At 42.4% G+C, this 23,971-nt stretch overlaps 1 protein-coding gene across 3 annotated transcripts in view; it reads right to left on the bottom strand.

The window, feature by feature from the left end:
• Nucleotides 1-23,971, bottom strand: part of CAMTA1 (calmodulin binding transcription activator 1) — a 1,103,644-nt gene that overhangs the window by 977,579 nt on the left and 102,094 nt on the right. The window lies entirely within an intron of this gene.

Genomic DNA, 23,971 nt, shown 5'->3' with positions numbered 1-23,971 from the left:
GGCAGAGTTAACCCTGCAAAGCTGTGCTTCAGCCTGGCTAAAAAAAGACGCGTTCAGATTTGGGGCTACCCAGGTGACTCTGTACCCATGCAAAAGCTCTAAGAAAAACTGGGGAAAAAAAGAAAAAGAGAAGCATGTTGCCATATTGGCATTCTGAGATTACAGCTCTTATTTCCCATGCAGAGGTCACCTAGGTAAAGCCCATGGTGGCTCTGGAGGCATCTAGATTGTGAACTTTAATTACGGCCCAGCAGAGGGAAGACAAAGTATCCCTTTAATTGCTGAGCTACCACCTAGGCCTTACAACACTAACTCTGTCTTAGCAAGTCAGCTCCAAGAGGGCAGGGAGGAGCTCTACTGGACCTCAAGACCTAGTCGATAGAAAGATAAAGCCAACAGCCAAAAAGGGATTGCTGTGAATTCCACGATGGCACATTGTGAGAAAGGCCAACTGATTTTTGGAACTGGTGAGCTGGGCCAGGTTGGCTGCTCCGGAGAGTTCAATACAGGCTGGGCCACCGTTGGGGTGACAAGCAGAAACAGGTGCACAGGTAAAACACTTTCCTTGGGTTTACGTTAACACCAGGAGGGAAAATGCAAAAGCCACCATCCTTTCTCAGAAGTGAGCCTGAAAGATGAGGGACCAGAACATTCACTTAAGGGTGGTTTTCACAAGATTTTTGTGTGTGTGCACATGGGTAAATTTTGTCTGAGCCATACAATCCAGCCCAAGGCAGCAGGAGAGTATACCCAGGTCTCACCTGGTATGGGGCTACCTCCTAGGGGCCACCCCACTGCTCCAGTCACTGAGCTTCACATTCCAGAAGAACAGGTGGAGGCCCCAGCTTCACCAGCTCCCTAAAAGACCTTCTGAGCCCAGGGGCTCCCTCGACACACCACACATCCAGATCTCTGTCAGCTATATCTTGACCGCTTAACTGTGTCAGAAGTCCCTGGATGGTGCAAATGGTTAATGTGCTCAGCTACTAACCAAAAGGTTAGAAGTTCAAGTCCACCCAGAGGCACCTGGTAAAGCAAGGCCTGGCAATCTACTTCCAATAAATCAGCCACTGAAAACCCAATGGAGTACAGCTCTATTCTGACACAAGTGGAGTTGACGGCAATGGCAACTGGGAGGGTCTGTTCAAGAAACACCCCCCCTCCCCCCGCCAGCCAGGGTGAAGGCCCCATTCACCTTAGAGCTGTGCCCCCTGCTGGTAAGGCCTCATGGCCAGCAGCCCCAGGATGGGCCTTTCCTGGCTATGAATTTCCAGGCTGTCTGTTCCCAATGGTTCTAAGAGGCCAGCAGCGTTTCTTTAAACCCTGTGTCATTTTAGGGAGCGCCTGCGAATGAAGCACTTATGATTTTGTTTAGAAAGAACATCTACAGGTTTTTAAAAAGTGCAACTCAAGCACGGGAGGCAAAACTGACCTTTCCTGTGTATTCTGAATTAATTCAAAAATACTCTATCCAAATACAGAGTATCAGGTGGCTTTACTTCTTGCACCCTTTCATCTAAATCACTAAAAGTCCCGAGGATTCTCCAGTCCACACTTAACACTTCAATGTCCGAAGGAGACGAATGAATTGAGTTTTTAGAGACAAAGAAGCTCTTATTTTCCTTAAGAGTAAAAGAGACTGTGGCAAGTCAGTCTGCTTACTCCTACTGCATCCGTTGAAAAAAATCAAAAAGGGATTATGATATAAAATGACCAGGATGCTTGTGGTTATTATTGTACTTTACCATGTTATTCTTTGATTCAATGCCTTTTAATTAAATTTAAATTGATCGAGCAGTTTCAGCAATGATTCCGCAATACTCATGTGTGATCCTGAAGACGCTGGAATCTGGCTAAATTAATATTGCACACTTACCTGTCAATAACAACTCCTAGTGAAAAATTGCACGTTTAGAGCCCTAGAAAAGACCGTCCCACTGCTCGGCTGCTGGGAGGGCCAGGTGAAGAGTGTTTCGGAACAGATTCCCGACTATCTTTAGAGTTGTAAGAAACTCTTCCTATTGGTTTAATCTTCTCACACACTCCACCCCCCAGTGCTCATGGGTTAGTATTTTATTAAAGTGTATTTTTAAGACTTTTTATGTCCACCTTCCCCACTCTCCACCCCAAGGAAATAAAAGTAATGAGTACTGTTCACGAACTATGACTTAGTCAAGCCTGCAGAAGGGTGGTAGGGCCACTGTCAAAGAGTATTGAATTTTAGGGGAGGTGGGGGAGGTCAAGAGATGATCAAATTTCCATTTCCCTAACACAAACATCTTTTCTTGGGAAAAGCATGCTAAACTTTTACTTTGTGTTTCTTGAACATTCTAGCTTAACATCTGTAGTGAATAGCAAACAGCATCTCTGGAGGCAGGGACCAGACAAGTTGTAGGCGGAAGGGCAGGATAGTGAAAATGAGACAGAAGGCCCAGGCCAGGCCAGGCTGCTGACTGCGAAGGGCACTTGGGAGTCCTCCACTGAACACTGAGCACCCACGTTGTCCCAAGTGAGCCTAGGCTAGAGCCACAGTAGTGATCAGACAGTTGCGTACATGCTAGAGGGGGTGAGACAAGAATACCACGTGATGGCAGGTAGAGAGGTAAGGGCCCTGACAGAGATGAAGCAGGCAGAAGGAACAAGGGCGTGCTGCTCAGTGGGCTGATGGAAGTCCTGAGAGGGGTGTCAGGATAACTGTCTGGGCCTCCAGGCAGAAGAAACAGCAAGCACAGAGGCATGGGACAGCTACCTGTTTGGCACGTCTGAGGGAGCGTGTGAGGCCTGTCTGGCTCCAGCAAGCCAAGAGAAACCCAAACCTGTTGCTTTTGCATCAAATTCCAACTAACAGTGACCCTATAGGACAGAGTAGAACTGTGCCACAGGTCCCAAGGAGCAGGTGGTAGATTCAAAACTGTTGACCTTTTGGCTACAGCCAAGCTCTTAACCACTGTGCCACCAGGGCTCCAAGCAAGGAGAAAGGGATGAGAAACAAGGCCAGAGGAGCCAGGAGTCAGACTACGGGAGGCCCTGCAGATCATGGGGTCTCTGGATTGGACCCTGGAGAGATGGGAGGTCAGCAAGGACAGCAGGAGTGGTGTGACCTGAGCTGGTTTGGGTGAGGAAAAGGCGGTGGGGGCAGGGCAGGTGGGCTGGGTGGGAAGAGGCCCAGGGAGGTGTGGCTGGTCTGCTCACTGAGCTCTGTGGGAGTAGAGCCACAACTCCGACAAGTGAATTGTGCAGCCCTGGGGGGCCAAGGGCACCCCTCCCGCTCCCAGTTCCCCCTGGCCCAGGCAAGGTGATCACTGGTCGCCCCGGTCCGGTTCGCAGGTACTTGGAACCCTCCCTCCTCCGCCAGCACCCAGCTCTCCTCACAGAATCCTGAACCATGCCACCTGGAAGGAACTATCAGCCCCACACACAGGCACTCTCGCTGCCCTGCAGGAGTCAGACGGGGTCCTGAGATGAGCCCTGGCTTACTGAAGGTCAGGCCTCCTTCCCTGTCTTCCTTGGAAGCACACCTTTCAGGAAGTGCTCCTGAATCAAGATGCAGTGACTAGATGTCTTCACATCTCTGCACCTCACCCAGAAATATGGTGGGCCCAGGGAACAGCCAGGGAACAGCCGCTGAAGTTGCAAGTTAGCTTGTCATATCTCCTTGCAGCCAGAGTCCCCAGAGGTCAGGGATGGTGTCCCTTTATCCATCCCAGAGCCCAGATGTCTGGCGACTCAGCAAACAGTGAATGTTGATGCGCCGCCCAGGCTCCGGGACATCCTATTGTTTCACCAACTCAAGGACACTGGGGAAACCACACACCGGATTTTTATAAAAAGCAAACAAGCTGAAAAGCAATTAGGACAGACAGATCACAAATATTTAAATACTGAGGCCTAAAATGATGTCTGTCTTGAAGATGGATCTCAATTTCCTCTTCAGACCCCAGGGCCCCAGCTTGGGAACATCAAGGCTGCTCTGTTGCGGGGACAGATTGCAGAGGCATCTTCTCTCCAGCAGATCCCAACCGCTGCTCCTCAGCTGCCTAGAGGGGCTCAGGCAGGCAGGGTTTCAACTTAGCTAAAATGCATATTTTGATTTACTGAAGAAACTTGAACTGGCCCCAGGCTAATAACTGCATGAGAATATTTCATATAGCACCTTCCTCTTCCACTTCCTTTAGGGAAAAGACGGCTGCACTCTGAAATGAGGAGGAGGGAAAATTAAATAAAAAATAGACCCAAATACCAGCTACCAAGTGAGGAGGGGAGGTACACGTTTCTGAGCCAACTTCCAGACGCCCGCCGCTCCGGTTTGCCTTTGAAACAATTTCCCTTTGCCTTCTGTTGCTTAAACAGTAATTATTAAAGGCATCAATTAAAAATGCCCGGCTCCATCGTTCCCGTGACCGCGCTCCCTGGCATGGCTCCCACCCTGCCTGCGGCACCTGCCACCACCCTCGTTTTCTGTGTCAGTGGAGTAGAACGAGTCTAGAAAGGAGCCTTTTCTCTGGGTCCATGCACTGCTTTATCTGAGGTCAGAGGGGAGGACGGGGGCCCACTGTTCTGCCTGCAGATAATAAGGAGGAGCCTTTTCAACATGTGCTATTGTCAGGGTCTGTAATGAGTACACTGAATGCATTTGGCACAGAAGACATAAAGCCTTTACTAGGAGACAGGCACACCCATCTCTGCAGAGACCCCTGGCATAGGCTTCTCCTCACACTCTCCCCTCGTCCCCAGAAAAAGACACCTGGGAGAATCAGATGGCCAGGAAATCTCTCTTCTCAGCACTGCACACTGGTCCTTCCTGGCTTGTCAGCAGCGACTGTGGGTGACTTGCAGGACTCAGGATGCCAATCAGGAGGCGGGATCCTGGGGCCAAAACTTAGACATCCAGATGGGAAAACAACAGGCTCACTCCATGTCCTCTCAGGGCACCTGGAGAAGCATGACTGCATGGGACGCTTGGTGCAGGCTGACAAACAGAAGCCTTTCCCGGGAGGGTGCAGCAGGCTCCCACCAAACCAAACCCATTACCGTGCAGTAATTCCAACTCACAGTGACCCTATAGGACAGAGTAGAATTGCCCCACAGCGTTTCTAAAGCTGTAATCTTTACAGAAGCAGATTGCCACATCTTTCTCCCACAGAGTGGTTGGTGGGTTTGAAGTGCCAACCCTTCAGTTACCAGGTGAGTGCTTAACCACTGCGCCACCAGGGCTCCTTACTGAGCACTTTGTTTATTAGGCCCTGGAACATTCAAGTGAGAGACCCAGGTGCTGTCCTCAGGAGCTCAATTAATATAGACACACTCAGAAATTATTATAAGAGAAATAGATTCACAAATTGATAGAAACAGATTCACAAACTATTATGAAAGAGAGAAATATGCTAAGCACTCTGCAAGCCCAAAGCAGGGAGGAATTCATTCTTGCCCCAGGTGGAGGAGAAGGACCCAGCCGCAGAGAAAGCAGCACAAAGGATTTCATGGTCATTCGAAGGAGGTGAAGCTTTATCCTGCAGAGTAGGGGGGTATCTGAAGGTGGAAGTGGGCTGGAGAAAGGAAGAATGAGGCTGGGAGAACCAGGAAGAGTTCAGAGGGGTCACAGGGCCCAAGCTAGGGCAATAGCAGGAGATGGAGAAGACAGATCACAAAGAAGTTTCACACGCAGAACCTGTGGATCTTCATCATCCACTGATGCCACGGAGTGCCCAAATGCATCAAGGAGGCTCCAGTTTATTAGCCTGGGACACTGGTCTCCAGGGACACCCTGAACCAGAGAAAGAGCAAGTTGGGGGGAAAATGATGAGTTTGGTTTTGGACACCCTGAGTTTGAAGTGTTCAGTATGCAATATGAAATAAGGACTTGAAACCTGAGGGAGAAGTAGGGTCTAAAGATAGAGAAGGGGGTGTCTTCAGTCTATGAATGTAAATCTAAACCATCAGAAAGGATGAGAGCCCAGGGATCTTTTAGTGAGAGAAAAAAGGACCAAGGATATCAAACTGGACAGCGGCAATCTTAAAGGGCGGCCGGGAAAAAAGGCAGGGATTGAGTATTGAGGCCGGAGAGAGAATGGCGTCCCAGAGCCAAGGAAAGAGAAAGATTTCAGGAAGTAGGCAGTCGACAGTAACAAATGCTACAGAGAAGCCGGGAAGGGTGAGGGGCTGAAAACAGGCTACAGGGGTTTAGTAATTCTGAGTTCTCAGTGAATCCTAAAGTGAGAAGTTTCTCTAGAATGGGGTGGGAAGCAGATGCCAGACTTCGATGGTTAAGAACAGAATTTGAGGAAATGGAAAGATAAAATAGTAGCAGGAAAGGGTGGAAAGAAACTTTACATAAGATGAGAATGATAGCACATTTGTGAGTGGAGGAGAGAGAGCAATAAAGTTTGAACTCAGAAGAGAAAGATGAATTTGCAGATAATTTGGGGGTCATCAGCAGACAGGCGATGGTGGAAGCCGTGCCCACGGACAACGCTCCTACAGAGAGTGTAGAGAGAAGAGAAGGACCACAGCAAGAACCTTGACATTCAAAGGGAGCCGGAAGAAGAGCTTCTTTGCAATCCTGTGGCCACATGGTTGCTCCTTCTTTCCCACTTATCCAGCTCAACCCATAAGGCTGGAATTCCAGCCACATTAGCTTCTAGAAGAAGTTGTCCCTTATAGTTAGGGCACATGGAAAGTCTCCAAGATCTTTCCAACTGTGAGATTCTACAAATGGTTAACTGGTAAGTAAAGGCAGGTCCTGCAGGAACCAGAGTCAGAAAAAAGCACAGGTTACTTACCTGTCCTTTTGATATTCTGAAACTTTGAGCCATGTCAAATAGCTCAATTAGAAGCCTCTTGTCTCAGAAGAATTCCGGATAATGCCAACAAGATGTATCACACAGAAATCTAGGTTATGTCAAAATTCATGTAGTGATGACCAAACAGAATAAAAGATTTTTTTAATTTCAGATTTAATAAAATGTCTATAGAAGTATTTAAGATATTTTTATTAAGGTATAATTAGCACACAATAATATATACAGATCTTGATCTGTTCAATAAGTTTTAACAATTGTATACACCCACATAATCACCACCCAAAATAGGGTTTCACACATTTTCATCACCCCAAAAAGTTTGTGCCTCTTTCAATTCCCCTTCCACCCTCAAGAATCACTATCACCATAGATTGGTTTTGTCTGTCCTTGGATTTTATCTAAATGCAATCACACAGTACGTATGTCACGGATTGAATTGTGTCCCCCCAAAAATATGTGTCAACTTGGTTAGGCCATGATTCCCAGTATTATGTGGTTGTCCTCCATTTTGTGATTGTAATTTTAAGTTAAGAGGATTAGGGTGGGATTGTAACACCACCCTTACTCAGGTCACCTCCCTGATCCAGTGTAAAGGGAGTTTCCCTGGGGTGTGGCCTGTACCACCTTTTTCTCTCAAGAGATAAAAAGGAAGGGGAAGCAAGCAGAGAGTTGGGGACCTCATACCACTAAAAAAGCAGCGCCAGGAGCAGAGCGTGTCCTCTGGACACGGGGTCCCTGCACCTGGAAGCTCTTCAACCAGGGGAAGATTGAGGACAAGAACCTTCCTCCAAAGTTGACAGAGAAAGAAAGCCTTCCCCTAACCAACTAGACTGTGAGAAAATAAATTCCTCTTTGTTAAAGCCATCCACTTGTGGTTATTTCTGTTATGGCAGCACTAGATGACTAAGACAATGCATGTTTCCCCCCCACCCCCCAGACTATTCGAGGTTAACCTTCATGTTTAGTTTTACTTATATATTAAATAAGCACATATAACATTTACTCAAGAACCCCTGGTGGCGCAGTGGTCAAGCGCTCTGCTGTAAACCAAAAGGTCAGCAGTTCAAACCCACCAGCTGCTCTGTGGGAGAAAGATGTGGTAGTCTACTTCTGTAAAGATTTAGTCTTGGAAACCCTACAAGGCAGCTCCACTCTGTCCCATAGGGCTGCTATAAGTCAGAATCAACTCGATGGCAGTGACTATGCCAGGCACTTTTCCAGCACTGGACATGTTTTAATCATTTAGTCCCCACAACAATAGTCAGTATTATTATCCTCATTTTACAGTGAGGAAACCCAACATGGAAGGGCTCATCTTTTGTTTTTGAGATCCATCCATATTGTATCAATAGTTCATTCTTCATTGCTCCATTGTATAAACAATTTGTCTATTCAATTTTCAGTTGATGAATATTTGGGCTGTTTCCAGTTTTGGGCTACAAATATTCTTGTACTTCTTGTGAACATTTATTTTCATCTCCCCATGGTGGCACAGTGGTTAAGTACATGGCTGCTAACCAAAAAGTCAGCAGTTCAAACCCACCAGTCACTCCTTGGAAACCCTACGGGGCAGTTCTACTCTGTTCTAAAGGGCCACTATGGGTTGGAACCAGTTCAATGGCACCTAACAACAACAACAAGAAGGAGGGACCAGTCCCTGGAGAAGGACAACATGCTTGGTAAAGAAAAGGGTCAGTGAAAAACAGGAAGACCCTCAACGAGATGGACTGACACAGTAGGCTGCAACAATGGGTTCAAACATAACAACGATTGTGAGGATGGTGCAGGACCGGGCAGTGTTTATTTCTGTTGTACACAGGGTCAACATGAGTTGGAACCAACTCAACAACACCTAAAAACAAAGGTAAATACCGACGAGTAGAACTACTGGATCATACAGTACGTTTCATTTCATTAAAATCGCCAAACAGGTCTCCAAATAGGCCATACCACTTAACACACTCATCAGCAATATACAGGAGTTCTAGTTGCTCCACAACCTCATCAACATTTGATGTTGGTAGTCCTTTTTATTTTAGCCATTTTACTAGATGTGAAATGGCATCTCATTGCGATGTTAATTTGTATTTCCCTGATGACTAAAGATGTTGAGCACCTCTTCATGTTTATTGACCATTTGTAAATCTTCTTTTGTGAAATAACTTGTTCAAAGTCTTTAACCAAGTTTTCATTGTGTTGTTCATCTTTTTATTGTTGATTTGCATGCATTTTTTTATATATGTTGGGTAAGTTGTCAGATAAATGTGTTGCAGATATTTTTCCCAGCCCATGGCTTGTCTTTTCATTTTCTTAATGGTGTCTCTTTTTTCAGTCAGGCTTTTTAGGTATAATTTGCATACATTAAAATTCACCCTTTTAGTGTATAGGTCTATGCATTTTTACAAATGTATATACTTATGTAAACAAGATACAAGAAATTTCCATCACCCCAAAGTTTCTTTGTGCCCTTTTGTAGTCAATCCCATCCCCAGCCCCCAGCAACGATGGTTCTGCTTTCCATACAGATTTTGCCTTTCCCAGAATGTCATATAAATGGAATCAGACAGTATGTAGCTTTTTAGATCTGGTTTCTTTTTACTAGCATAATACTATTAAGATTCATCCACATTATGTCAGTTTATGCCTTTTTATTGCTGAGTAGTCTTCCAATGAAGTTGTTTAATTATTCACCAGTTGAAGGCATTTGGGTTGTTTTCAGTTTTTGAAGATCATGAAGAAAGCCACCATAAACATTCACATATAAGTTCTTATGTGAACATAACTTAGGTAAATATGTAGAGGTGGGACTGCTGTGTCATAAGAAACTGTCAAACTGTTTTCAAAAGTGGCTGTACATCTCAGGGGACATCTAGATCAACTGGCATAACATAGTTCATAAAGAAAATGTTTTACATCCTACTTTAGCGAGTAGCATCTGGGGTCTTAAAAGCTTGTGAGTGGCCATCTAAGACACATCTATTGGTCCCATCCCATTCAGAGCAAACGAAAATGAAGAAAACCAAAGACACAAGGAAAATATTAGCCCAAAAGCCTAATGGACACGAACCAAAGCCTCCACCAGCCTCAGACCAGCCCAGCTACCAACACTGACCGCTCTGACAGGGATCACAACAAAGTCCCAGCAGAGCAGGAGAAAAATGTAGAACAAAATTCAAATTCACAAAAAAAGGCCAGACTTACCGGGCTGACAGAAACTGTAGGAACCCTGAGACTACTGCCCCCGGACACTCCGCTAACTCAGAACTGAAACCACTCCCGAAGCCCACTTTTCAGACAAAGATTAGATAGGCGTCTAAAACAAACAATAACACACCTGAGGAACGTGCTTCTTAGTTCAATCAAATATACAAAACCAAATGGATAAGTCTTGCCCAAAAGCAAGATGAGAAGGCAGGAAGGATCAGGAATTCGACGAACGGACACAGGGAACCCAGGGTGGCAAGGGGGAGAGTGCTGTCACATTGTGGGGATTGCAACCAATGTCACAAAATGTGTATAAATTTTCAAATAAGAAACTAGCTTGAGCTGTAAACCTTCATCTAAAGCACAATAAAATGAAAATAATAGATAAACACCTTTTTGGGTTTCCAAAAAAAAAAGTGGCTGTACAAGTTATGAGAATTCCAGTTGTTCTGCATCTTCACCAGCATTGGTATTATCAGGTTTTTAAGCATTCTGGTAGTGTGTATGAAGCCCTGGTGGCGTAGTAGTGAAGAGCTTGGCTACTAACCAAAAGGCTGGCAGTTCAAATCCACCAGCCACTCCTTGGAAACCCTATGGGGCAGTTCTACTCTGTCCTACAGGGTTGCTATGAGTCAAAATTGACTCAATGGTTTGGTCTGGTTTGATTTTTTGGTAATAGGCATGTAGTACTATATCATTGTGGTGATTTTCATTTTCCCTCATGACTAACAATGTTAAACATCTCTTCATGTGCTCAGTTGCATGTGTATATCTTAAATTATCTATTCAAATCTTTTACCCATTTTTAAATTGGATTATTTTCTTATTATTGAGTTTTAAGTGGTCTATATATATTCTGGACACAAATCCTTTATTAGATGTATATTTTGCAAAGGTCTTCTCCCAATGCGTGACTTGCTTTTTCATTGTCCTAATGGTCTCTTCTGAAGAACGGAAGTTTTTAATTTTGAAGAAGTATGACACCCATTTTTTCTTTCATGAATTGTGCTTTGGGGTTGTTTCTAAGAAATCTTTGCCTAATCCAAGGTTACAAAAACTTTCACCCCTGTTTTCTTCTAAAAGTTTTAGAATTTAAACTTAGGTCTATGATCCATTTTGAGTTAATTCTTGTATACGGCACAAGGTATGGGTTGAGGTTCATTTTTTTGCATACAGATGTCCAATTGTTCCAGTATGATTTGTTGAAAAGACTACTCTTTCTCCATTAAATTGCCTTGCACCTTCGTCAAAAATCAATTGGCCATATATGTGTGAGTCTATTTTGGGACTGTCTATTCGGTCCCATTAATCTATGTGTCTATCCTTTAGCAATACCATACTGTCTTGATTACTGTAGCTTTATAGGAAGTCTTGAAATCAGGCAGTACAATCTTCAGCTTTGTTCTTTTTCAAAATTGATTTGGTTTTTCTAGGTCCTTTCCACGTCCCCATACATTTTTACAATCAACTTGTCTATTTCTTTAAAAAAAAAAAACCTGCTGAAATTCTGGCTAGGATGGCACTGAATTCATAAATCAATTTAGGGAAAACAGACATCTTAACAATACCATCTTTCAAACCCTAGTAGAGCCCTCCGTTTATACAGATCTCTAATTTCTCTCAACAATGTTCTGTAGCCCTCAGTGAAGAGGTCTTACACTTTATTTTCCTTAATCTTATTCCAACATATTTGATGTTTTTGAAGCTATTGTAAACAATATTAATTTTTAAATTTCATTTTCCAATTGTTGCTAACAGAAATGCAATTGGCCTTGTATGTTGCAGCCTTGTTAAATTCACTTATTCTTGTAGGTGTTTTTTATAATCATGTTATTTGCAAATAAAAGTTAAATTCTGGAATTAGATTATTCTGTCTGAAACTCAAAAAAAAAAAAAAACTTGGAGAAAATTCATTTTAAATGCACAAATGAAACTGCAAAATTTTGACCTCAGAGAATTTTCTTTTCTTGTTAGAATACACCCTCTAACAAGGGACATTGGGAGGCTATTTGCACTGCAATGGGATGCCATCATCGAAGAACTCTGGTTCCTATGACAACTTAGACATGGTTCACAGTTTCAAAGTTATTCCTTCTACACAGCACCTCTTTCTCCTGTGCAGGATGTAATGCTGGCAGCAAGCCTGAAGAACTCCAACATACCAGCGAATGAAGAAGCTGATGTCTTAGCGCACCTCTACCCTCTATTATCCGAATATTTACCATAAGCTTCTGCAACATGATCTCTCTCTTGGCCTGGTAAACAAACTTTGCATTTCACATGTGACTTCTCAAAGAGCTCTCAATTTCATCTTTTAAAGAGCTCCAGGGAGTGGGGCTGTTAACTACACTTTTTCCACCAATACAACAGGCACATGGAAAGGTCTCAATTACAGGTAGCTGACAATCCAGGAACAACAAACATACAACAATGTTTGAAATATAAACACCAAAGACCCTTGTTTAACTGGTAGGCAACACCAAGTTCACCAAGTTTATGGCTCAATTATTCAAGTACACAGAACAAAGAAACAGGTGAACTAATGAAAGTATTCACAAGGGCTTCGGTTTAAAATGTATTTCTGTACCATTTGATTTTTTTTCCCATCCTGCAACCTTATATAATTCGACTAAGGTCCTCAGTTACATTTATAGTATCAACTGCTATGATTTTTTTAAGTTAATTATTGCCTCTGCCACACAAGTAATTCTTTATCATGCTAGTGTTTTTGCCCAGTGGTTTCAGACATGACTTTTTTATTATGAGGCAGTGAAGCTATATATGCGTGTATGTTTGTGTGTGCATATTATATACATAATTTTTTAAAAGAGAAATGACTCTCAAGCACTCCACTGCTATTCTATCAAATGCAAGGCAAGTGATTATGTTCAACCTTAAATCACATTGTTTGGTCTGATTTTATATCCAGCCCTACAGGGAGTTGTGCAAAGGCATATATTTGGCAAGCTTTCAAACCACAGCAACAAAACATGTGCTGAAGAAAATGATTCAAAATATTAAGAAAGCAGTCATTTATTTTAGAAAGCCTGTTCATGTGAGACAATAAGCTGCTTCCCAGAATAGGGGCCATCCATCAGGAAAACACTACAACCCAGCACACACTGGCTGGAGTCTGCCTCTCAGCCATCACACTGCAACGATGATTATTTATTGTCGATAGTGCGTCAAACACGTAGAAGCAGGCTGGGCACACTTCCAGGCTGGCGAGCAGAGTTGTCAAGGGCAGCAAACCCTCCCACCCTGAAGAAGCAGCCAAGGTACAGATGACTTCACAGACTCTGCAGAACTGCCCGCCTTTTCCCTACAGATCCACATGAGAGCAGATTGTAAGGGCTCAGGCACCTGAAGGTAATGCAAGACAGTAGCACCTTGGAGCTGGGTCTAGATCATCCATTTCTCCATTTAAAAAATAAAACAAACCTGGGGCTCTGTGTCAACTGAATACCTGTTTGGAGGCCTGGTACATGATGAGAGGCCAGAGGCCCTTCTAGGAATCAGTCTAGCTTGGCCAGCTGAAGCAAAGGAAATTCCATTTGAGATGAGACTCATGAACATCCTTTTCTGGTATATTTCCGGAACTCTTCCTGGAAACCATTTGTACTACCTTGAGGGGCCACTCAAAGTCAATGCCACCTGAACACTGTTCCCAGTTACTATGAGCCCATTCTCTTATCCTCTGTGAGCTTCAGCTTATCTGCCTGGAAAACAGTCTGAATAATCTCCTTCCAACACTACAACCTGAGGAATGGGTAATAGATGGGCAATCTTGTAAAGTATACATAATTTTTAGTTTTCTTTCAATCAAGGACACTGAAATTTAACTTACATTTAAGTTTCTAAACCAACTATAAGATAGATTTACAAGCCAACCACAGTGCCAAAGACAAGGAATATAAAACTATAGTAACTGAACCATCAGAAGTCCAACTTTCCAAAAGAAAAAACTTTCAACTCATGGGATTTTCAGATACTATTAGGCACAACATCTGCAAAAACGGAAAGCTCTGGACTGGTGGCTAGCCAGAAATTTCTGCAAATATTTCAGTCATGAAAGGACTAGAAAAAGAAAACCAAGCTGTCTGTGGGCAGGAAATCACATTGGTTCTTTAAAGGCTGGAAAAGAGAAATTAACAGGCAACGTGTGCTTTTCCTTTGCTCACATTCAAGGCTGGTTAAACACAACCCAGCTGGCTATCCACGAGGGGCAACCTCACTTTCTTCAAGTTAGATCAAGAACCCCATATGAAAAGCCATCTTTCCAATAATTAAATAATAAGTACCATATATTGAAGAGTCCCTCAGTGGCACAAACGGTTAAGCACTCAACCACTAGCTGAAGGGTCCATGGTTCAAACTCTCCCTGACGCGCCTCAGACGACACGCCTGACAATCTGCTTCCAAAAGGTCACAGCCCTGAAAACCCTATGGAGCGGTTCTACTCTGTACACATGAGGTCATCATGAGTCAGAGTCAACTCAACAGCAACTAGCAACAACCATATACTGAAAGCGTGTCAAATACAATGTCAAGTGCACTGCACATGCCAATTTCCAATAATCCATGTGGCCAAGTCAATGCTGTTCAAATGCTTACCAGAATAGTACCCAGGTGCAGCTCTGGTGGCACAGTGGTTAGGAGCTTGGCTTCTAATCAAAAGGTTGGCAGTTCTAATCCACCAGCCCCTGTGGGGCAGTTCTCCTCTGTCCTATAGGGTCACTATGAGCCAGAATCAACTGGACAGTAACAAATTTGGCTTTGTTTTTTTTGGTTAGTACCCAGGTGTGTATGAGAATATTCAGAACATTCAGTGGTTTAAACCTCGTTAACTTCAAAAGCAATCAAACAAAGAGCTAAATCAGAAATAACACAATTTGGGGGGGTATCTCATAATGTTTGTCATAAAAGAAAAATGGCTTCCAAGAAAGACAGGCTTATGGAGTTTCCAACAACTAGGAAACCAGCGACTGACAGGTACTCCCAATTCTTCTCCCTGATGCCAGCTGACCCTAAACACACAACCAGCCACCATCTCATTGCCAGGGAGAAAACAATCTGTGTGGTTGCCTACTTCTTGCACATGAGGCTCTTCACAGGCTGGTCGAAACCTATTTTCCAGCCACATCCACCCAGCTGTATTTCACACATCTGGTCCCTGAAAGGCCAGACCCTTTTGTGACTGTCAAGATGCAGGTTGTCTGTCTCCTCCAACTTGAACTTGTTCTCTAGTTGGGCAAGTGGGAACCAAGTAAAATCAAGGCACCTTACCTTGGGTGACATTAGGATCCAAACATGAGAAGGGAGGGAATTTCTTAAATCTAATGAGTTGATGTTTAGTCAAATGAACTCAAATATTCCAGTTCAAGGGCTTTATTCCTAGGTATCCACTCTACGAAGGTCTATTTCACTATAAATTAACTGAGAATTTACTGCTTTTATTTGTACAAGCCAACCACTCTAATAATGCCTTGATAAAGACAGCAACAAGAATGTAAAGTTGAATGGGGAGTTTTTGCTTAACAGACAGGTCTCCTGAGTTCTACAACCCAGTCCCCAACTAGCATATTTGAGACTGAAGTAAATGCTTCAAATAGCATAATATATCTGAGACCCAGTGAGTTGGAAATGTGATTCTTTTCTTCCCTAAGGAAGTTGAATGAAAACGGTTTAATTAACTACCTCCTAGCACCCTCAACAACTTCCTAGGTATCAGTAGCCTTACCACAGCTTCCTCTTAAGAAAACTGAAATGTTATCAGAAGGAAAATCAGGGAAGCAAAACACTGCTCACCAAAGTTTTCTGCAAATATCTCAGCAGATATACCTCCCCAACCCCGGAATGAATATTGAACATAGCAATTGTCCCCACCCATGCTCATAAGAAAGATGCCACAAGACAAGTCACAGAAAATGAGGCCTGGCTATCAAGCTGGATGCAAGGGAGTTCAAATCCAGTTTTTAGCAAAGGGAGGCAGTGCTGTGCCACTACCACCAGCCAGGAAGCAAACTACCACTAGCTAATCTCACTTCTATGACCAAGAACACTGTGAATACTTGCTATTTCATCTCAGATCATTCAGGGGGCCCTGAGAACCACTTCCCATGTCCTTCTTGGGACAGAAGCTGATTCTGTTGAAGTACAGCCATCCTAAGAATCCTTAGATTTCAGCTTTCCATCCAAAAAGGCAAGGTCTAGACCAGTGTTTCCCAAACAATTCCAAAAAACACCTGCGGAGACGTTAACAAAGACTTCAGGACAACCTTTCCTGGATGCCCGGTTATTCACACCACCACAGAGCCCTCCTTGGGTGTTAGCCATCTTCAGAGTTCTGTTCTGCATTCATTTAATCAGTATCTGTGTGCTTATGGGCACTTCTAGACGCTGGGGACGCAGCCGAGAACAAGACAGATAAGGCCCCAGTCCTAAAAGAGCGTACATTCTAGTGTAGTGAGGAGGGGACAAGGCCAAAAAAAAAGGGAGAGAGAATATCTAAAAAGGCAGTAACAAATGCTATGGAAAAAAAAAAAGAAAACTAACATGTGATAAGAGTGATGCGGGATTATGTCCGCTTGGGTAGCGAAGAGAGGGGCTCTCTGAGGACACAACATTTGAGGTGAGGCATGAAGGAGCCAATATACAAACATGGAGGGGGTGGGGGTTTGAGGGAGTACACTCCAGGCAGAGGAATCAGCTAAAGCATAAAAAATCATGCTTGGTATATTCTAGGTACGGAAAGGCCCAATGTGCCTGAAGGATGGGGCAAGTGGTGGGAAATGAGAGATGTCTTGGCGACAGGATTCCACAGGTCAATTGTTCTCAAGTGGATAAAAATTCAGTGTAGGATTTAAGCAAGCTAGTGTCACAATCCTGTCTACATTCTTAACAGCTTGCCCTGGCTCCTGTATAAAGAATATACTGCAAGGGAGCAAGATTAGAGGCAGGAGATCTAAATAGGATAATGTCACAGATGTCCAAGCAAAGAAAACAACGGTGGCTTGGACTAGGGGATACCAGTGGAGATGTGGAAATCTGGATATATCTATGTCTTGGAAGGAGAATCAAAAAACTTAGATGGATTAGATGTTTGGGATAGAAAAAAAGGGCATAATCAAGGATACTCCTGAGCTTCTGGCTTGAACTACTATTGAGTTTGTCTAAGATCTCTCATCTTCATTTTCACAAATATTCTCCTGTATTCTTTTCATCAACCTTGAATGTCAACCTTCACTAGACACCTTTTAACAGGGATGGAGAACACTGCACCTGTTCCAAAAATGCAGAGCAGATTTAAGTACCAATACTTATACTCACGCTTCAAAATGAAAGGTGGTAAGTTTCAGCCTAAGGGACACATTGCCGGAGTCTACGAGAATCCTTCCTGAGCTACTCCCCTCCTCCCATGACACCACCCTCCCTACCGAAAGTTCTTGGGCTTCCTGGCTTTGCAGAGGGCCGTCCATGGGCGCAGCTGCTCACAGAGCATTTTCAGCTTCCTTTTACCAGCCCTTTTAAAACAGATACTTTTTCTACCCTGAGTTTGTCACCATTTAAAATGTTATGCTAGTTAGCAGTAATCATGTAAATGCAAGCAGCCATTTCTATCTTTAAAAGGGAACCCCATTTAGAATTGTCACATCCTGAAATCTTTAAAATGGTTAGTCCAGTGATGTTTGCACTTTATTCAAACTCTGTGGATTTAAATACAGGTTCAGCAGAAACCAAAGCAAGTCGAACATTTACTTTCTATTAAAACATCCAAATCAGAAGATTAAACACCTATTTTACGTTGAGCAGAAAGAAGTAGCCACATCAGCACAGTAGCAGCTTCCCAGGCATATACTGCCAAGCAGGGCTGAGGTTTGAGAGGTAATCAATTTAGGAAGGGGGGATGGATTTCTTTAAACTCTTCAAAAAGGGAAAAATACATTTGAACAAATCTTTTAATTATAGTATCTTCCAAAGAACCTGCAAAGCCTTTACTCTTTCCAAGCCAAATGCCTTTTAAAGGCAGCTCTTGCCCCTTAATTCCACATGAAATATTCAGTATAGCATAATTAAATTTTATTCCATGCTATTTTTATTGGGTTCACAGAAATAATGGGTAGCATTATCTTTAAAACAAACTTTGCAGAAACTCTGCTTTCATCATGAATGGTTGGTTCTCAAAATACAACTTAAAATGTAGAACCTACTCCATTTCATTCAGTCCAGGGTGAACTGGTAGGCATTAAAAAGACAGGCTCATTCACAATAAACAATCGCCCCAGTTCCCATTTACTAACTGCGCTTGCCAAAAGGCAACTCTAAGTACAGATTGTAATGTTCAACCTTTAAACACTGGAGCTTGTTTTATTTTTCAATGTACATCTATCTGGTATGTAAAGAAAACGAAAAGAAAAAAACAGAATGAAGCATCTAACCATGACTGAAAAAATTTGTAACCTGGATAAATATTTGGCTAATTGGACTGTCAGGAAAGGTGTGTGTCAGGGTAGTATCCTTTCACCATACTTATTCAATCTGTATGGGTGAGCAAATAATCCGAGAAGCCAGGCTATATGAAGAATGGGCATCAGGATGGGAGGAAGACTCGTTAACAGCCTGCGTTACGCAGATGACAAAACCTTGCTTGCTGAAAGTGAAGGGGACCTGAAGTACTTACTGATGAAGATCAAAGACCACAGCCTTCAGTATGGATTACACCTCAACATAAAGAAAACAAAAATCCTCACAACTGGACCAATAAGCAACATCACAATAAACACAGAAAAAACTGCAATTGTCAAGGATTTAATTTTACTTGGATCCATAATCAACACCCATGGAAGCAGCTGTCAAGAAATCAAAAGACATATTCCATTGGGCAAATCTGCAGCAAAAGACCTCTTTGAAGTGTTGAAAAGCAAAGATGTCACCTTGAACACTAAGGTGCGCCTGACTCAAGCCATGCTGTTTTCAATTGCCTCATATGCATGCGAAAGCGGAACGATGAATAAGGAAGATCGGAAGAACTGACGCCTTTGAATTGTGTTGGTGAAGAATACTGAATGTGCTATGGACTGCCAAAAGAACAAACAAATCTGTCTTGGAAAAAGTACAACCAGAATGCTCCTTAGAAGGATGGCAAGACTACATCTCACATACTTTGAACATGTTATCAGGAGTGATCAGTCCCTGGAGAAGGACATCAGGCTTGGCAGAGAGCCAGGGAAAAACAGGAAGACCCTCAACAACACGGACTGACACAGTGGCTGCAACAAGGGGCTCAAGCATAACAACTGTACATAGGGTCTCTATGAGTTGGAATAGACTCATCGGAACCTAACAACAACAACTGGACCTTCTGTGCATCGTGGGGAGAGGGCTTGATGCTTTAGGTCATTATATAAATTATACAACCAAAATCTTAAATTTCTTTTCCAGTCAGTGTCAGTAGGCTCCTAATGAACACAAAATGCTTCTTTCTCAGACTGGCAAAATGGATTACAGGATTCCAAAGCTAAAAGAGAAGCATTAATACCATCTCTCAAGTATCCATAGCAAAGTTCACTATCCAACGGGAACCAAGAATCGCACCTACTCTGTCTGGGATCAGTTATGTAGGTGTCCTTTCCCCTCCAATTGAATATAACCCTATTATGATACACAACTCCCCCATGTGCACGTAAGGCTAAAATCCTCATGTTGGATTCTGGAAACATCTCAACAGGGGCCATCTTAGATTAATGGTTATCCATCCTCTTGTTCCATCTAGCCAGTCTCGTTTGTTTTATGTTGCCATGTTGTTAGGCACCCTCAAGTCGGTTCCGACTCATAGCAACCTATGAACAACAGAAGGAAATGCTTTGTTCCATTTGTTTTATAACTTCCTAAAAGGCATTAAACTTGAATAGGGCAACCAGAACCACTTTTCAAACAACAAAGATTTTATGCAGAGTATCCTTTCAGAGGTAGGGTCTTTTATCCAGCTATGTGACATTTGAAACTGCTCTAAGGGAGTCGCACGCCTGCCCATACTGCAGAGACCATTAGGAAACCAGCAAGGATCGACTCTGGATGCTCCTCCAGAACTCTTAGATACCAGGCTGGAGAGGTGTGTGTTCTTATTACAGGGGTGTAACATTTCAACAGGCAGAAACCTGAAACTTCTCTCAGTCTTTAAAAAAAAAAAAAAAAAATTTTTTTGATTCTTTATTACAACTATTAGAACTTCAAAAAAATTAAAACATACTTTAATTCATACATTTTGGCCTCTCAGATTCACCTCTACGTTACCGATTAAAAAGAAAAAACATCAAATCACGAACGTGGTCAATGAGATGTAACAGTCTGGGAATTAGTTGCGACCGGCTGCTAACTGAAAGGCTGAAAGTATGAACCCATCCAGCAGTTTGAGAGGAAGACCTGGCGATCTGCTGTCATAAGGATTACAGCTTAGAAAACCATATGGGGCAGTTCTGTTCTGTCACACGGGGTCGCTATGAGTTGGAATTAACTCAACGGCACCTAACAATAACACAGCTGCCAGCATATGGGTTCCTCTAAACTCATGTTTTCAGAAAGATTAAATGTGATACTGTTAGAAATGAAGGCCTGGCCAAAATACAAAAACAAACAAAAAAATAAACAACAACAAAGCAAGCCATCACATGACAAAACAAAAATTAAGTTTCGAACACCACAGAAACAGGTATTAGAATTTACATAAAAGTATCGACCCCGACCACATTTGCAAAAAAAAAATTCATTTGAGACTGATTTTCTGTTTTCTTGACCAGACCTAAATGTTTACATAAGATTTCTGCTAGCCTTTCAAGAACCTGGCCCATTTTATCACTTTTTCAAACTACATGAACATGTTCTCATCCATATATCTCAGCAGCTCTTGTAAAAAATAGGTCATCCATCTCTTACGGTCAAGGTTTATCTCTAATACAGATACGTAAACTCCCAGATCACAAGCCAAGTTGAAGCCTCACACAAGAGGCTACAGTTACCTCAGAGCTTGCTGATGACACTGACAGTGTCGGTGTAAGAGCAGAAACATCTGAGGAACCAACAGTCTCCCCAGCCCACAATACCCTCTGAAGGTACAGTATGAGGAGATTCTATTCATTTGGGCTTAATAACACTGGCTTCATAATATCAGTAAGGATCTGAACTGAAATGAAATAGTCTACTAGATACAAAAGAGTTGTTTTGCATATTATATATATATGCATATTAATAGCATAAATAAGACCATTAAGGTAGAGTTTAGCCAATTAAAAAAAAAAAAAAAGGCATTTTCAAAGCAACGTTAGTGTACAGTGCTGTGGGGAGACACTGGCTGGGCCAGGTTCCTGGCCACCGAAGTGTTCTGGGCACATTCGTAGGATGGATCTAAAGGCCTTGGGCTCTGACTAACCTCTTTCCTTAGGTTCCCCAGCTCATTAATCGCATGAGGGCAACTATTTATTGTTAAGACCTGGGAAATGACAGAAGGCTGTTCTAATGTCAAATGGTCACAGACATAAATGTAAAAACAGAAGGATGACTTGGAAGCAAATGCCCCATCTGCAACAGAATTCAGGTATTCAAGGTGAAAAGTTTCAGCCTCAGCAAAGTGTTAAACAGGCACTTTAAACCAAATCTGATCAAAATTCATAGGGATTATATATGAAAAGTGATCAGGAAAACACATCATCATAGAAGTAGGGCTTGTAAAAGAAACTAGATGAGGGGTATATGGGAACTCTGTACTATCTTTATAACTAAGCTGTAAGTCTAATACTATGCAAAAATTAAAATGTATATTAAAAAAAGATGACTCTTAAATTAAAGGAGGGGAGGGCTTGCCTTTAAGGAAGAGAAGGAAACCAGCATATATTTGGTAGCAACCTGTGTCCATCAAAGTGTCAGGGCTTTTCCACATATCATCTCATTTCACCCTTTGGACACCGGTTAGGATCCTCATCAGCATCCATATTCCACAGCTAAAGAAACTCATAAAAGACGGAGCAACTTTTCCAGGGTCCCACAGCTTTTAAGAGGTGAAGTAGGATTCAGCTCCAGGTCTGTTTGACCCCAAACTATCGGGTTTGCCTCCAGTTGTGCCACTGAGTCACCCAAAGGCCATCAGGGAGGCATCAGTCCTTAACCAAGGAAGTGACAGGGTTCCTCCTTGAAAAGGCTAGTTAAAAGATGCATCTAAAAATAGATGTCTTGGTTTCTTGTTGAAAATCTTAACGTTGGTAGACCTTCTTACAACAATTGACTAAAAACCCTCTCACCCAGAATTTTACCCACAACCTAAGCTGCTAGAGAAGACCCATAGGGAGGCCGTTCTGGGTAAATTCCAGGCCAGGGTGTCATGGATTAGAAAAGCGACAAGCACCAAGCACACAAAAACATAAACCCACACCATGGACCTTCTTGAAACCTACCCAAAAGAAAAGCTGTCAGAACCATTATGAAGTGGCAACTCTTCAGAAGAAAGATGGCAAGCTCATGGGCTGGGTCCCTCTCGGCCTGCTGTCCTCCATGTGCCACCAGAGGGCACTAACTCATAGACTCACTCTTTAAACTCGTATGTCACACATTTAAACTGCAGGAACGTTGAATGAAAACTAGCTTTCCCATCAATGAATTCTGAATATGTAATTTTGACAATAACTTTAACTATGTGTTGGTCGTAAGTTTCTATTTCATTCCATAAGACTTAAAAGTGCACACATGTAGGGAAAGGGTATAGTACAGACAAATTAATCAACTCTCTAGACTTATGAAAAGAACATATTTCAAAATCGAGCTAAGAGTTACACATTTGCTCCTGCACCTCTGGTCACTGGTGTTGTCATTTGGATAAGCTGTCCCTGAATCTCTTACATGTACACCACACACACGTAAGAGCACCGAGAAAAGCATTTCCATTTCTTCTTTGCTTTAAAAAGCCACTCTTCAATGCATTAGAAGTGGACATTCACCATAATAAAATTATAGTGCAGCTTATTATGCAAGACTAAAATATGATTTAATCTTTCCTACTAAAACTCCTGTATTAATAAACAGCAAACATTTACAGAGTGCTCACTAAGCCCTAGGTTGCAATTCTAAGCACATTACACTTATTTATACTCACAACATCCCTCTGAGGGGTCTTAAAACTCTATTTTAGTAAAAAGTCCAACCTTGTATTTCTTGAATTTTTCTTTACATTTGTTTCCTCCACTGATGATTTATTTGTCCACAAAACTATAAATGCAGATTTGTGAGTTCTGCCTCATTAAGCACCTTCTGCAATTACTTTTTCGCCCCAGAATCCACACTTCTTATGCTGTCATGGGAGGATGAGATTATATAATCGGAATAGTTTCAACAACAAATTTAATGAAAAATGCATTATGCCCTGAAAGGCTTTTTGTTTTTGTTTTGCTTTGTACATAAAAATCTGGCCTTTGCTTTTCACATTTTATTTTAAAAAAGAAACTGAGACATATTCACTGATTTGATCAGAAATGCTCGTTACTTCTCTGTGTGAGAGAAAATTCAAGTTCAGTCAGGCCTTTGTACTTCCCGGTTTTAGCTGATTTTTTCAGTGTGTGACAAACAACTTAAGTTTACAATGAAATGAACAAAACTTGACAAGTAAAATATGTTATACCTGAAAAGAAGTTTCAGTCCTTCAAACAATTCGTCACAATTTAGTGCTACAAATAAACTCACCTTGAGATAACAGCCTGCATCACAGGATACCGTCTCCTTGGTTTTGTTTTTGCTCTTTGTTTAAAATAAATAAATAAATAACTCAAAGCTTTGCAAGAACAATATTGGTATTCCAGCCAAGGCCAATACACAAAGAATAAAGGTGGAGTAACTATGGTATCTATAAAGGTAATAGGAACAAAACTGCTTCTGTTGCCTCCAAGTTCCCTCTATATCTTTGTTAACGCCCACTTGATCTAGGAAAT

This window comes from Elephas maximus, chromosome 3, assembly GCF_024166365.1.
Source record: "Elephas maximus indicus isolate mEleMax1 chromosome 3, mEleMax1 primary haplotype, whole genome shotgun sequence".
NCBI classification, from domain to species: Eukaryota; Metazoa; Chordata; class Mammalia; order Proboscidea; family Elephantidae; genus Elephas; species Elephas maximus.
The sequence above is the reverse complement of the archived record's forward strand: the minus strand, read 5'-3'. Positions and strand labels throughout refer to the sequence as shown.